Source organism: Pteropus medius, unplaced genomic scaffold (assembly GCF_902729225.1).
Source record: "Pteropus medius unplaced genomic scaffold, Ma_sr-lr_union100, whole genome shotgun sequence".
Lineage (NCBI taxonomy): Eukaryota > Metazoa > Chordata > Mammalia > Chiroptera > Pteropodidae > Pteropus > Pteropus medius.
In genome coordinates, this window is record NW_024340849.1 from 31,624,642 (window position 1) to 31,640,043 (window position 15,402).

General features: G+C 32.2%; 2 pseudogenes; both read left to right on the plus strand.

Moving 5' to 3' along the window:
• The first annotated feature begins 282 nt into the window (after positions 1-282).
• Positions 283-398, plus strand: LOC120590805 (uncharacterized; annotated as a pseudogene).
• Positions 399-9,053: 8,655 nt separating this feature from the next.
• Positions 9,054-9,162, plus strand: LOC120591111 (uncharacterized; annotated as a pseudogene).
• The last annotated feature ends 6,240 nt before the right edge of the window (positions 9,163-15,402 follow it).

The following is a 15,402-nucleotide window of genomic DNA, read 5'->3' on the forward strand; positions in this document are numbered from 1 at the left end:
TATTTAAATTGTTTTTGTTAGTGTTTGCATTCTTTAATCAGAGGGACTATAAAAGCAAAAAAGGAGGAATCAGACCAAAAACAAACAAGACCATAATAAGGTCTGAGCTGAGGTAGGGGTAGTAGGCAAAGACATAGGATCTTTTAAGGACACAGTTCTCAGTGTTTGTGACTGTGTATGAAGGGAGCTTCCTATGTTAAAAAATAAAGGACGTGGTTCTATAGTGTAGCGGTTAGCATGTCTGCTTTACACACAGAAGGTCCTGTGGAGCCATGGTCCATGGTCTACAGCCATGCCACCCTGAACAAGCCTGATGCCTGATCTCAGAAGGTAAGCAGGGTCGGGCCTGGTTAGTACTTGGATGGGAGACCACTTAGAAAGACCAAGTGCTGTAGGCATACATAATAAATAATTAAACAAAAAAAGAAAGACCATTCTCTTAAAAATTAAATAAAATAAAATCAACAGAACTTTTTGACAATTACTTATGGGAAAATGAAAAGACAAGCATTTCTAACTTAGAAGACCGATTAAAAGGCGACTGTATTAACCACGTTAAGAAATATTGGAAGGAGTTGTACTGACAGAAGGTAAGAGCAAGCTCAATGTACCTATAAAAATCTCAATGTGTGATATCCGGTAAGCAACTGGAAATATGGTCCCAGAAATTATAAAGAAAAATATGGAGAGCAGATAAGGTGACTGAAAAGCACTAAAGAAATAATCTAGACAAATATAAACTTTTAAAGGAATGTTCAGAGAAGGAAGAGTCAGAAAAAGAGAAGAAATAAGACTATGTAATGTTATAGAAGCCAAATCCAACATGCTATCAAAGAGAAATAATAGAGATGAAGGTAAAACTACCACCAAACTATGAATTTTAAGGTGAATCTTCTTCTTTAAATAGAAATTTAAACTGTCAACAAAGTTCATGCCAGCGAAATTCATTAAAGGGATAATAATGCATAAAAATGATGGAGCCTGAGTGAAAGAAATGAAGTAGAATACTACTAGCAAGAAAATTAGTCAAAATGCTGCCTAATTTAATTATAGATAAAATATAGATTAAAAGATTTTAAACAACTAAGACGTACAAACAAAAGCTGTATGAAGAGAATATAAAATAAAGCAAAATTTCAAAGCCCACTTATTTAACAACTAAAGTAGTAACAGTGTGATCATACTATATACCACCAGAATGACTAAAATGAAAAAAGTACTAATACTAAGTGTTGGGGAAGATATGAACCAACCTAAACTATATTCGATGGTACAGGAGTGTAAACTGATACAACCATCTGGAAAATTAATACAACCATGTGGAAAACTGTTTGGCAGTATCTACTCTAGCACAGTAATTCCACTCTGAAATATATACCCAACAGAATTGCATATATGATCAGAAGGAATTTCCTAGGAAGTTCACAGCCGCACTACCTGTAACAGCCCAAAGCTGAAAACTACACAAATGTCCATCAACGAAAAAATAAAATTGTGGCATGTTATCAAAATGAAACTAAAGTACACTGTAATGAGAACAAATATGGATGTTCTTCATAATGTTGGCTAAAGAAGCCAGAAGCCAGATGCAAAAGAATACAAACTGCTTGTTTGTATTTTGGAAACTACAGGTAAAACTATATGGTTAAAATCGGGACAGTGGTATCCTGGAAGAGCTGGGATATGGGCCTTGGAGAAGGGAGAAAAAGGAGTTTCCAGAGTGCTGATAATGTTCTGTTGCTTGATGTAGATGCTGAATACACGGGTGTGTTTAGTTTGGGAAAAATTCATTGAGATGGCCATTTATGATGGAGCACTTTTCTGTTATCTATATTATACTTACACACAAAAAAATGTTTAATTAGAATAAAAGCAAGGGTAATTATGTTAAAACTGTTATAAATAGTAGCCAAATTAATTATCACTTAACTAAGCTTAAAATAAAAACAAATTGCTAGAATCTAAAGCTAAAAAAATTGTCTACAGAATATAATGATTTTAAAAAGACCAATACCCCGGGGAGGAGAGGAATCAAAAAAACAGATGACTTACTAAAGAAAGAGAAATCAGATCAGCATCGAAATCATCAGCAATAAGCAGCAGATGGCAAAATAATAGAATGTGTTCAAAGTACTGCAGAAAAATGATTTACAACCTATAATGTCATCTTCTGGATACGAAATCATTTGCTTTATGTATTTTAGGCATTTCTGATACAATGCAATCAATATATGTAATACTGAAAACCTGCATTCTGCAAAACTGCACACTAAAACATACAGGGCTGTAGGAAAAAATGGCTGGGGTAGACCTGTGCAACCCTATCACCAGAGCACTAACAAGAACCCAAACAATCCTAATGATACATTTAAAAGACATTTAAGCTCCTAATAAATACTTGACCCTAAAATTATAGAAAGGGGTCAGAGGGTTATAAGGAATGGTTGCAGCTGGTAAATTTTGGAAATAATGTAAAATGCAGAAAAGAAAAACCATGCAATAGCTATTCCAAGAGAAACAAAGCTCATGGCCAAAGTGAACCAAGAAGGATGCAGGCTGAGCATTTTGTATAATAGTCTATAATTCTGTGGCTTGTTAATCAGCTGCGTTTTAGTGTACTTTGCTTCAGCTGCCATTTGCTGATGGCCTAAAACAACAATGTGCAAGAGGAAAAAATCACATATAAACCAATCTGTTCTGATATAATCTGTTACAGAACAAGAGTATCATTGTTCAGTCTATCACTTGTATTTAACATTGTGATCTTTTGATATGGAAATTTAAAAAATTTTAATGTAATCTAAATTCATCACCTTTTCCTAAATTTCAATTTGTGCTTTCATAGTCTTAAGCCTTCCCCTTCTCAAATTCAGAAATAGTCCTCTGCATTTCCATCTAAAAAGTTTAAGTTTTGCTCATCATATTTAAGTTTTTAATCCACCTGGAAAATATTTTTATGTATAGAATTCAGTACATATTCCATATGCAAAAGCCATTACTCAAACACTATTCTACTGAACAAGTCATCTTTTCCCACATTGATTTGTGATGTCATATCTATTAAAGATAAAAGTTCTAATATATGTGTGGGACTATTTCTGGTGCCTCTAATATGTTCTACTCATCATTTATGAGCTGCTAAATCAATACCATACCATTTTAATTACTATAGCTTCACAATATGTCATATTTGGTAGGGCTGATTCTATCCCTACGTTCTACTTTTTCTAAATTTTCTTAATTATTCATGGTCATTAACTCATCGTTAGAATCTTTTAATCAGCTTTTTAAGTTCTACAAAAAAAATCATGCTGAGTTTTATTGCAATTGCATCAGCATTTTTAGAATTATCTGGGGGAAGAACTGGCATCTTAATTTTATTGAATCTTTCTATCTATAAATGTTATGTTTCTTCACTTATTCATATCACATGCTTTATAATAAAGTTTTAAAATTTTCCCTATAGAAGACTTGTACATTTTTATTAGACTTATTCTAATAAATACTTTAAATTTTCTAAATATTTATACATTATTATTTTATTGCTATTAGTTTTCCTGTTAAATTTTATCTGATTATTGTCAGTAAAAAAGTTATTGATTTTTGTCTGTCGTTCTTTTATCTAGAACCTCTCCGTACTCTCCTATTACTTCTCAGTTTGTGAGTTCTCTTAGGGTTTTGTATGCAGTTTTATCATCTAAAAATTATGATAATTTTATTTCTTCCTTTTCCATCTTTGCATATCTTCTTTTCTTATTGAATTGCCTAAAACCTGAAATACAATATTAAATGGTAAGCATAATACAAATATCCTTGTCTAATTTCTGACCAGAAAAGTACCGAGGGTTTACTATTCAGTATATTTGCTATAGATTTTAGGGAAGCTACTCTTCATTAGGATAAAGAAAGTTCCATCCTATTCCTATTTGCTATGACATTTTATAATAAAAGGCTGAATTCCATCTAATGCTTTCGGCATCCATTTCAATGATCACATGCTTTTCCTTCTTTAATCTGTTAATGCGATCTAGTGGTTGAACATCAAGATTCTCCTTCTATTTTGAGAGATGTCTCCATTATGTAATCTGCAGTGAAAATCAGTTTCTTTTAGATGTGAATTTAAATATCCCATGATAATTGAGGGTCTGCCAATTCCTCCCTACAATTATGTCAGTTTGCATCTATATAAAGTTATGTTGGTAGGTGCATAACAGTTCATCATGTTCCTTTTTTATCCACATGAAATGTCTCCCACTCTTATAATGGTACCTCAATTTTGTCTGATATCAATATTGCTAAATAGCTTTCTTTTGGGTGACAAAGCAATATAAGGACTCAGAGTAAGGTCAGCACTTTCAGATACTTTCTGAAAGACCCAGTTCTGCTATACCACAATACATGCATTCCTTAAAATTCACTGCAAAATGCAAAATCATCCAATAAAAGCAATAGGGCTTATGTGAAAAACAGGGTTGGGGCACACCCAAAACAACACTGCTGTATATTGGTTATAGATGCATATATGTTTAAAGTTTAAATTTAGCCTAAAAAAACACACATTACTCATTATAATAATTAAGAAAAGATTTTATCTTTACTTATAATGTTTTATATTCCCTGGGGTAGATAGATATTGGAAGCAAATACAAAAAAAAAATCAATGGTTTTCAATATGCATAGTATATTACATTTGTGTAAAAAAAGGGAGAGGAAAGAATGTATGTTACACTATCTGCTTATATAAGCAAAAATGAGTCTGAAAAGACACCAAAAAAATCAACAGGGATATATACCAGAGAAATGTGAGGCAGAGGAGGATGCAGGGAGTGACAACAGGAATAAGAAAACTTTTTGTTTTATACCTGTTTGATTTTTGAATGATGTGAATGTATCATACACTTTTTAAATGTTTTAATTAAAATATTAAAGATGTTAATAGTAAACTCTAGGTGATAGAAACATGGATGTCAATTTCTTAACTCTTCATGCTTTTCTCTATTAAATTTCTCAAAAGAAAAAGTAATCTATAGGAAGAAGGAAGGAACAAATATAAAATTAAGGAGATGTAAGGACATGTAAAGATAAATTAGGAGTTTCTTGAGTGAAAAAAGATATCATGTGATGTGTATTGTTTGATCCCAATTGTACTTTTAAAAGTATGTATATGTTTATAAATGCATGAAGAGAGTTGGAAGAAAATATGCCAACCTCTTAACAAGGGTTATATCTCTGGCAATGAGAAGAGGAATCAAGGGGGACATATCCTTTTTCTAGGGTGTTAACTTTTTGTTTACATTAAAATGTATTGCCTTTACAACATAAAACATTACCTTTTAAAGTTAAGAGTGTAATTATTTAAAAATACCTTACACAGTGCATAGACTAGTTAGGAAATCATAATACGAGACCTTAATTATAATATTTAATAACAAAATCTAAATCATAGTATTTAATAATGAAATCTAAAAAGTATTATTCCAATAAATCCCCAAGAAACATGTAATTGTCCTTAAACAATAAAGACAATTAGGTTATGAATTATGCTTATTATGAAACATGTAATTGTCTTTATTGTTTAAAGACAATTACATGTTTCATAATAAACATAATTCATAACCTAATTCATAACAAACATAATTCGCTACAAAGCTAGTTTTCAAAATTCCAAATACAGTGTACAGTTTCTAAAATACATCCAATTATATAGAATGTTATCCAAATAGTTCTATTTAAAAGCATATGAGATACATATGCTTTTAATTTAAAAAATTCACAGCCAGAAAAAATTTATAGATTCATAAATTTTACTTATAAGCATATACACAAAAGTCCTAAATCGGGCATAATGGTAATATAAAAGAAGGATGTAAAATAGTTGCTTTAAAAAAAATCTTAAATCAAATCTTAGCAAACCAAGTACAATTGTCCTTTAATTTTCCTATGTGTAATTTCACTTTATCCAGAACATGCAGCCAATATATTTAAAAATAAACTATACGTAAAATTTACAAATTTTTTAATATTGATATTGCAATCATCTTAAAGCGTACCACTAGAAAATTTCAAAGCTCAATATCTATCTTGTCTAAAACATTTTAAAAATATAATCAAAAGAAATAATATGATACTCTATATTATAGGATATGGTTAATTTACATTAATGTTAATTATCCTTAGCTAAACTATAAATTAATCTTTTTAAAAGCTTTTAAACATTTTCCTAGAAGCAGTTTTTATTTAATAGAAAATTACTATTTATTGACTGTGTTCCTTGAGAGACACGCCTTTTTTCTTGGTGCCTGGCTTATTAGTCAAATTTTGAATGAAAAAAAAAAAATGCTGAATGAATTTTTACTGAAAAATACAAACAAATGCAACAATTTCTATTTAGTGCTTACTTTCAAAAATATTGGTGTCAAGTCTAAAAAAAATTTTAAGGCATAAAATATAGAAAAGAAAAAAAATCACTTTGGATGACAAAACTGTTTTGTTAAAATATCCTAAATTAAACCAAAAACTTACATGTAATAAATTGAATAAACTGTATCATAAAAATTCTCCAAATATTAAATATATTACTATAGATTACTGATAGTAACAAAAACAATGAAATTCATATAAGAAACTAAAAAAAGTAATCGGGTTTAAATTAACTTAGGACTTTATGTTTATTCGAAATGTAAAGACAGAAAGGAAGAAAACAAAGATTTCTATTTGAAATAAAGTAATAAATACAAAAAGGGCTTTATTAGATACTTGAACTGGCAGGAATAGATCTTAAAAAGCAAAACTAATTAACAAAGATGTAAAAGCAATTTAATGGAGAAAAGACAGACTTTTCAATAAATGATGCTAGAGCAAATGAACATCCATAGGCAAAAAAATGAACAGACATAAGTCTGCCATTTTATTAATTTATTAAATTAACTCAAAATGGATAATAGACTGTAGTAAACTAAGTAATAGCCATCCAAAGACAGATTTACTTCCTAATCCCCAAGACAAATGGCTATTACCTTATATCATAATACATCAATTAAAGTTAGGGATTTGGAGATGAGGGAATTACCTGGAATTATCCAGGTTGGTCCTAAATGCCATCACAAGTGTCTTTATAGGAGAAGCAAATTGAGATTTGACACAGACACAAAGACGACCATGTTAAAAATGGATGCAGAGACTGAAGTGGTGTGTGGTCCCCAGGGCCTCAGAAGGCCCTGCAAACACCTTGAATTTGACCCACTGAAACTGACTTCAGATTTCTGGCCTCCAAAGCTGGGAGAAAATAAATTTCTGTTATTTTAAGCCACCAAGTTTGTGTAATATATTACAGCCGCCTTAGAAAACTAATACACAGAATTGAGTGTAAAACATAAAACTTTTAGGGGGAAAAAAAAAGAGAAAATATTCACAATACAGAGCTACACAGAGTTGAAAGCACATTCCATTAAACTTCATAAAAATTAAAAAATTTTGCTCTGCAAAAGACTGTTAAAACAGACTGGAAGAAAATATGTATAAATCATATTATTTACCAAAGGACTGGTATCTAGAATACATAAAGTCTCAAAGCTCAACAGTAAAAAAGCAAACAATCCAATTAATATAGGCAAAAGACATGAAAAGACATGATTCTACCTAAGAAGATATATAGATAGTAAATAAGCACACAAAAAGATGTTCAATATCCTTAGCCATTAGGGAAACACAAATTAAAATCATGAGATGTCACTATATACCTACTGAAATGGTTAAAATTTTTAAACAATCGTGAGAAATGCTAGTGAGGGTGCAAAGAAACTGGATCACTTATACACTGGCTGGTGTGACTGTAAAATGATACAAACACTGGAAAACAGTTTGGCATTATCTTAAAAAACAAACCATAAAATTAGCACATGATGCAATAACTGCATTCTTAGGCATTTATCCCAGAGGAAAAGAGGCCAAAAAACCTATACATAAGTGTTGGTAGCAGCTGTATTTGTAATAGTCAAAAACTGGCTATTACAATTGTCCATCAGTGAGTGAATGGTTAACCAAAATGTGAGCACATCCACACCAAATGGTGTATGCATACCATGTACGGTTGTGTACTCTTCAATGAAAGGAACTAACAAATGATACAACAAACCACCTAAATCTGCAGAAAATTACACTGAAGGAAAAAAGAAATCCCCAAAAGTTACATAATATTGTTTAATTCCATCTATATAACATTACATAACATTCCTTTTTTTTTTTGGTAACACCTCTATTGAGATATACTTCACATACCATACAATTCACTCATTAAGTGTACAGTTACATGGTTTTTACTATATTTACAGAGTTGTGAAATATATAAGATTCCTGAAATGACAAAATTTAGAAATAGAGAACATTAGTGTTTGCCAAGGGTTAAGAGGGCTGGAATGGGATCAAGAGGAAAATGGGTGTGGCTATAAAAAGGCTGTGTGAGAAATTTCTACGGTGATGGAAATGTTCTATGCCTTTACTTTGTATCCTCATTATATTTATGTTATCACTGGGGGAAACTGGGTCAGAGTACACAAGATCTCAGTATTACTTCTAACAACTAAATTTAAATCTACAATGATCTCAAAATAAAAAGGTTAAAGTTTAACTTAAAAGAGCAAAAGTGACAAACCTACCCTACCAGATTTTTAAAAATTATGTTTGTATATTATAATGCATAGTCACTTGATAAATATATATTAAGTACTTACTACATAACAGATAGATACTAGGTATAAAATAAGGAACAAAACTGACAGAAATCCCTACCCTCATGGGACTTAACAGCATTGTGTGCATCCATGCAGGCACTCGTGGTAGGTATGCGTGCATATACTATATTCTCAAAAAACATTTAATGAATCACATTACTGTGCTAAAACAGCAAAATTAATTAATAAAAGTGACGAATCCCCAGAGTTAAATTATTTCTAGAATTCAAAAACACTATACAGATTTTTAAAACAATGCAAAATGCCCTCTAGGAAATATTGAAGTAAATGGAATTAAAAATGGCAAATTAATATTCAAAGACAGTCTACGGCCATGCCACCCTGAACGTGCCCGATTTCGGAAGCTAAGCAGGGTTGGGCCTGGTTAGCACTTGGATGGGAGACCACCTAGAAATACCAGGTGCTGAAGGCGTTAAAAAAAAATTTTTTTCTTTTAATTAAAAAAAAAAAAAGGATTCAAAGACAAACATCATATATCTCAGTAAATTTCAGGTAGGTCCAAAAAATGGACTATTTTTAAGATACAACAAATAGAAAAAAAATGAAGGGTTATAAAATTAATGAGAATCAAATGTCTCAAGTCTGAACATATAAAATATAATATACAAAAGGAACATAACAGAATAGGAAAATGTAAGATAAGTTTAAGTAATAAGTTATAATAGATTATCATTAAACATACCCATAAAAATGATCACAAATATACCTAGAGCACATTCTGTGAATAGTAAAATTATAAATTAGCATATAAAAATTTATTATGGAAAAATACACACAGCCTTGCTAGCAACTAAAGGAATATTAAATTTTAAAGTGACTTCTAGACACCATTAGGAACTATATTAAACTACCAAAAAAACTGTTTAAAAAATTGGCAAAGATGACGGCATACAGATACACTTTTATAGTACTAACGGCATTTTGTAAGTTAGCCCAATTTTGTGGAAAGCAACATTCATGTGTGAGGCAGAGATGCAGAAACTTTATCTTGAATTCTTAAAAATAAAGGAATATTTTAAAAGTTCCTTTATTTTACAGATGAGGAAACTAAGGCTTAAAAAATACAAAGTTAAAAAACCTCAAGAGACTGAAGAATAAAAGATGCATCTTCATTAAAATACGAGGCCCTGCATGTTCCCTCTACCTCAGGGTTTTTTGCTCAGAATGTCCCCTTCCCCATCCCCGCATAGAAATATTTATACACAAAAACAGCCCTCTACAAATTAATAACTACACATCACTTAAATCTCAGCAACAATATCACTCCCCAAAAAAGGCTCTTTGGCTACCTACCCGTTCTACCCACAAACTCATCAACCCACTCTAGATCTAGTCCCCTCTCTATGACCATATCAGTTTGTAATTACATGGTTATCTGGATATCTGAATTAAAATGTCTCAACAACACTAGCTCCAAGAAAGCAGGGATATCTATTTCTTTACCAGTGTATGCCCAGCACTGTAAAAAAAGCTGGGCATCTAAGACACATTCGTTAATATTTGTTAAAGCAATGAATGCCAATTTACTTTAATCTAATCCAAAAACTATTAAATCTCTTAACCCAAGATACAATCTGCAGTCCTCAAATCAAAATCATGATCACCTGCCATGTGCAAAACACTTCACTAAATTACTAGATTCAAATATTTACTATTATTTGCCTTTAACATGATGAATTTTTCACCAAAATAAAACATTTACATACTTTAAAAAAACTTCAATAAAGCTGTAATAATCCTTGTTTAACACAGCTGACAAATTCTCTTGTATTTTATCCTTTGACTCAGCAATTCTGACTTGTGAGAATTAATCTTACAGGAAAAACTCTCACATGTGAAATGGTATTTATATAAGTTTAATCACTGAGGCATGACTCACAACAGCAAAAAATTAGAAACCACCTAAATATTCATCAATAATGATACATCAAACAATGGAATACTAGAACACTAAATATGTTCCATGAGGTCACGGATTTCTATCTGGTTTGCTGAATGCTCCAGCCCTAGTATTTAGATAGTACTGGCACATAATGATTAGCAGACATTTGGTCCTGTGCAAAACATCCATGGAGACGTTTGGTTCACACCAAAAGGTCCTTGAAATTTGGTCCTATCAAAAACGTCCAAGAGCATATTTGGTTCACGCTAAATGATCCCTGATATTTAGTCCTGCCAAAAAAAGGTCCATAGGTTCAAACAGCCCGTTAATGTTTATTTATACTTTTGGTATAGGATTAATATGTAAAAAAATGCCATCATTATTGGTTCAATAATTGTGACTGTACTGCCAATAATAAGCCTTCTTACCTCTATAGCCTAGCTGGTATTGGTGTGCATGGGGTTAGGTAGATGGGCTGGCATGGACATTTCTAAGGATGTTTTGGACAAGACCAAATAAATGTCCTGCAAGGTATATAATGGACAGGCAATGCTGGCTGAATAAATGAATGAAAACGCTGAAACTAAAAAATAAGAAGGCCCTTTATGTACGGATATAAAATGATCTCTAAGACAGTAAAATGAAAATAACAAGGTGCAAAAGAATGAATACAGCATGAAAAAATAATATTTATAATCTCGTTTATGTACATATCTCTGGAAAGCTATATAAGGTCATAGTGACTGAGGGAGTCATATTATTCTCTTTATACCTTTAAAATTCTGAATTACAAAATTCTCCATTCACAATAATTCCTTTGGTAATAAATATTGGGACCAAAAAAGATGAAATAGATTCCTATTTACAATAATCATCTAGCTTTTTATGTATATAATATGCTTTGCTCACCACCCATTAGTCACTTAGTAGTCATCTCAGTGACCATACTGACTATCCAAGTATCACAGTGCTTGTGTTCAAGCAATGCTTATTTTACTTCCTAATGAACCCAAAGCCATTCATGTACCTTTATTACAGTATACTGTTATAATTCTATTTTATTATTAATTATTGTTAATCTCTTACCGTGCCTAATTTATAGATTAAACTTTATCCTAGACATGTATATATAGCAAAAAACATATGCATATATAGGGTTCGGTACTATCTGTGATTATAAGCATCCATTAGGGGTCTTGAAACACATCCCTCGCTGATAAAGGGGACTACTATACCGAGACTGCCAGACACCCTAAGGTACCATTAACCAAAGTAGAAATCGGAAAAGGCCATATGAGTCACTTCGATGTTGTGCTGGTTTGAATTCTGTTCAGCAAGGATTCACTCCCCAACCCTCCCACCATAAGGGTAGCATACTTCCCTTCACCACCACTGCTAGGCATGGCCATGTGACTTACTTCCATCAATGGAATATGAGCAGAGACTGGAAATATGCTTGTCCTCTTACTTCTTGCACTTCTGCATGAGAAGACCACACCCTAAGTAGTTTACTGACTCCAAAAGAATAAAAGATGTGGAGCAGGCCTGAAAGCAACCTGCAACCTGGAACCAAGCCCAGATGAACAAGCCGACATCAATCAAAACACAGTCGATCTGTAGACTTATGAGCAATAAGTAAATCCCAATACCGTACGTCAAAAAAAAATTTTTTTAATAAAAAAATAATCTAGCTTTTAGTTAGATGCTGTAGTTATTAAACTGACATAATTTTATATTTTTATTTTTTTAAACCATAAAACACATAAACATTATTATTATTCATAAACATTACCTCATTTGTTCCTTGCAACAACCCTGTGAAATAGGTTACATGTTTCTACCCATTTTATGGACAAGAAAACACGATAAAAGGCATTAAATAACTTGACGAAGTGATGCAGCTAGTAAGCTGTGGTCTCTGAACACAAACCCTTTACTCAATACTGAATGCATACAGTAGGCTCAGGTAAGTAAAAGTAGACCTGTGTTACTTACTACCTTTAATAGAGCTTACAGTCTAACCAGTGGGAGAGTAACATTAGTCAGTTCATCTGATTCCAAAAATGTTGACTGTTAACTGTGATAAGAGGTACAAAGGGAAGTTATTCATGCTCTTTATCTCCAATTCTCAATTCTACTGTTCCTTCCTCTACAGCACCAAACGCATGTCCTCAGATATAAAACTGCTTATTCCTCATCTCCCTTTAGCTGGACCATTTGAATCTGCATAGATAGCTTATTTCAAAACTAAGTAGAAGGAGAAGGGCAAAAAAGGTACAAATCAAGATTACTAAAACTACTTTCAGGTATCAAAGGGCCCTGTGGGTTTAGGATAGTGCATTACGCTGAAACAACTTAAAAGGTTATGTTTAAGTTTCCCCTAACTTTAAATTAACAGATGCTAGATGAATTTCTGTTGTTACTTATCCATTCTCCTAACAAAAGTCTGATCAACAGACGTTGAGAGAAAAAAAACAACTTTGCTATCCATCATGCTCCCATTTTAGTATTAATTAATTTAAAATCTGGCACCTTTTATTTTCCTAGTCTATAATCAAAATCATTCCTCAAAAAACTTTTTTTAAAAAATCAGGTATTTTAAGCTGGCCTTCAGGACTTAAAATGTTAAGTCAATTTTATATTACATAATAAAATACAAGTTTTTTTTTTTTTAAATTATGCCATTTTATAAATAACTATTTGTTAAGGGGATTTGGATAAAGTCTTAAAAGCCTTAAGAAAAAAAAGATAGTCTAGAGCAGTCATTTATTAAATCGGCAAGAACCCATGTAAGCCTGGCTTTCAGAATTACAACAAATCTGTAGAAAGAAGAAATTTTAAAAATATATATGCTCAAATAAGATACCAATAAAGTTGTTAAAGTTATAATATAAACTGAAATATTATAAAATATTTCAGAAATATAAACCGAAAATTCAGGGACTGGATAATCCAAAGCAAGTTAATAGAGAATCATACAAATCTGTATTTAATGAGCAGTAGAAGCTGATTTATTTTAGCTTATATTAAAAGATGCTTCCTTACAGAGATGCCCAAAAGCAAACAGATTAGATTTTCATTTTTAAGACAAGGCATTAACTTGTTATTATATGTAATTTTCATTGTAATGGAGCTTACTTCTAACAATGTACAAGAGCTTTTTATTTCCTTGACCATTTGGAAAAAAGGGAAGAAAGGAAGTTTGGTTCAAAGAGTCTTTGAAAATAACAAAGGAAAACACCAAAAGGGTTAAATACCTTACCACTATACCAGTCTGTACCTTCTTCTGAAAACTTACTTTGAATACCTGTTCAACTTTAATATTCATAAGTCATCTTTACATGCTTTTCAAAATATCACATCTGACCTAAGCATCTGACACTAACTACTGTTTTCCTTAAATTTTTTGTGTTTCTACTGTCACACTCCATCCTGGTTTTCTTCCTATCCTGTCCATTCCTCACGCTGCACTTTATTCCATTCCATATTTAAAATTGTATTCTCCAGCACTTTGTTCATCTAGGCCCTCTGATATATTTCAATTTATATACCTCTTCTGTGGCTACATCCATACTCACAGCTTTAGCTCCATGTATTCCAGATCTACATACACACACCTAACCACTGGACATATAATCATCAAATCTTACACGATATCCTTAAAATGTCAGGAATCTCTTCTATCCAGTTCCATTATCATTACCTTGGTTCAGGTTCTAATCATTTCTCTCTCTGACACAACAAAGAATGATCTATTCACTAGTCTCATCACTAACAAACTGGGGGCTGAAGACAGGAGATGGAAGAGGATGACAGAGTAGCATATATTCCTTTTATCAACAAAAACTGCTCTATATTTCATTTCCTTTCCATATCTAGTCTGGTCAAATCCAAGGGACAATGAGATGATTTGAGAAAGGGCCTCAACAATCATCTCCTCTCTCTTTTCCATAGCCTTGAGGTCAAACCAAATTAGTCTGATTTTAAATATCCCGTAAGAGAAGTGGACCAGAGCAAAGTGCTTGGAATTTTGAGGGGAGATAGTGACCTAAAATGATTCCTTCCAGAAAAAATTTACTTTCTCTCACTTTGCCCTCTTTCCCTCCCTTCCTTCCACCCACTGTCAGCACAAGCACAGGAAAGGAATCAAGTTATGATAATGAATACTGACAGATCAAAGGCCAGAAAACATACACTGTGCCCTAGACATCTCAAAATATTTTTCTAACAATCTGCATTTGTAGCACCAAATAATAAAGGAATTTCGCACTGTCATTCATCTCCCTTAAACAAAAACATAACTGGCATAACTTCTATCATGAAATGTCACATACTCTCGGTTCACACAATCACCACAGAATAGGAATAGGTAGACAGTAAACACTGGGGGGATCAGAAGAAGAATGGGTATCAAGAAACAACTGTAATGAAATTTCTGATTAACCCAAACCCAAAATTCAATCCAGTCTTTACAAAATTATAGAAATTTCCTCTCCAAAACAAGAAATATATTTAGAAATTTGTTTAATTTTTCTCAGCTATTTGCAAGCACACAGAAATTTCATGCCTGAGTGTATTCCTTTTGAAATAAAGATTTCCAGGCCTCACCTGCCAAAAATTCTTTTGTAAGTCTGGAATGGAGCCTGGGAATTGGTATGTTTACTCAAAAAGTTCCCCAGGGACTCTGATCGACAGCCAGGTTTGTCAGAAGTACTATATACCTTTACAAGAAGGGCTCCTTCCAACCCTGACATTCCAGCAGTCTATAAA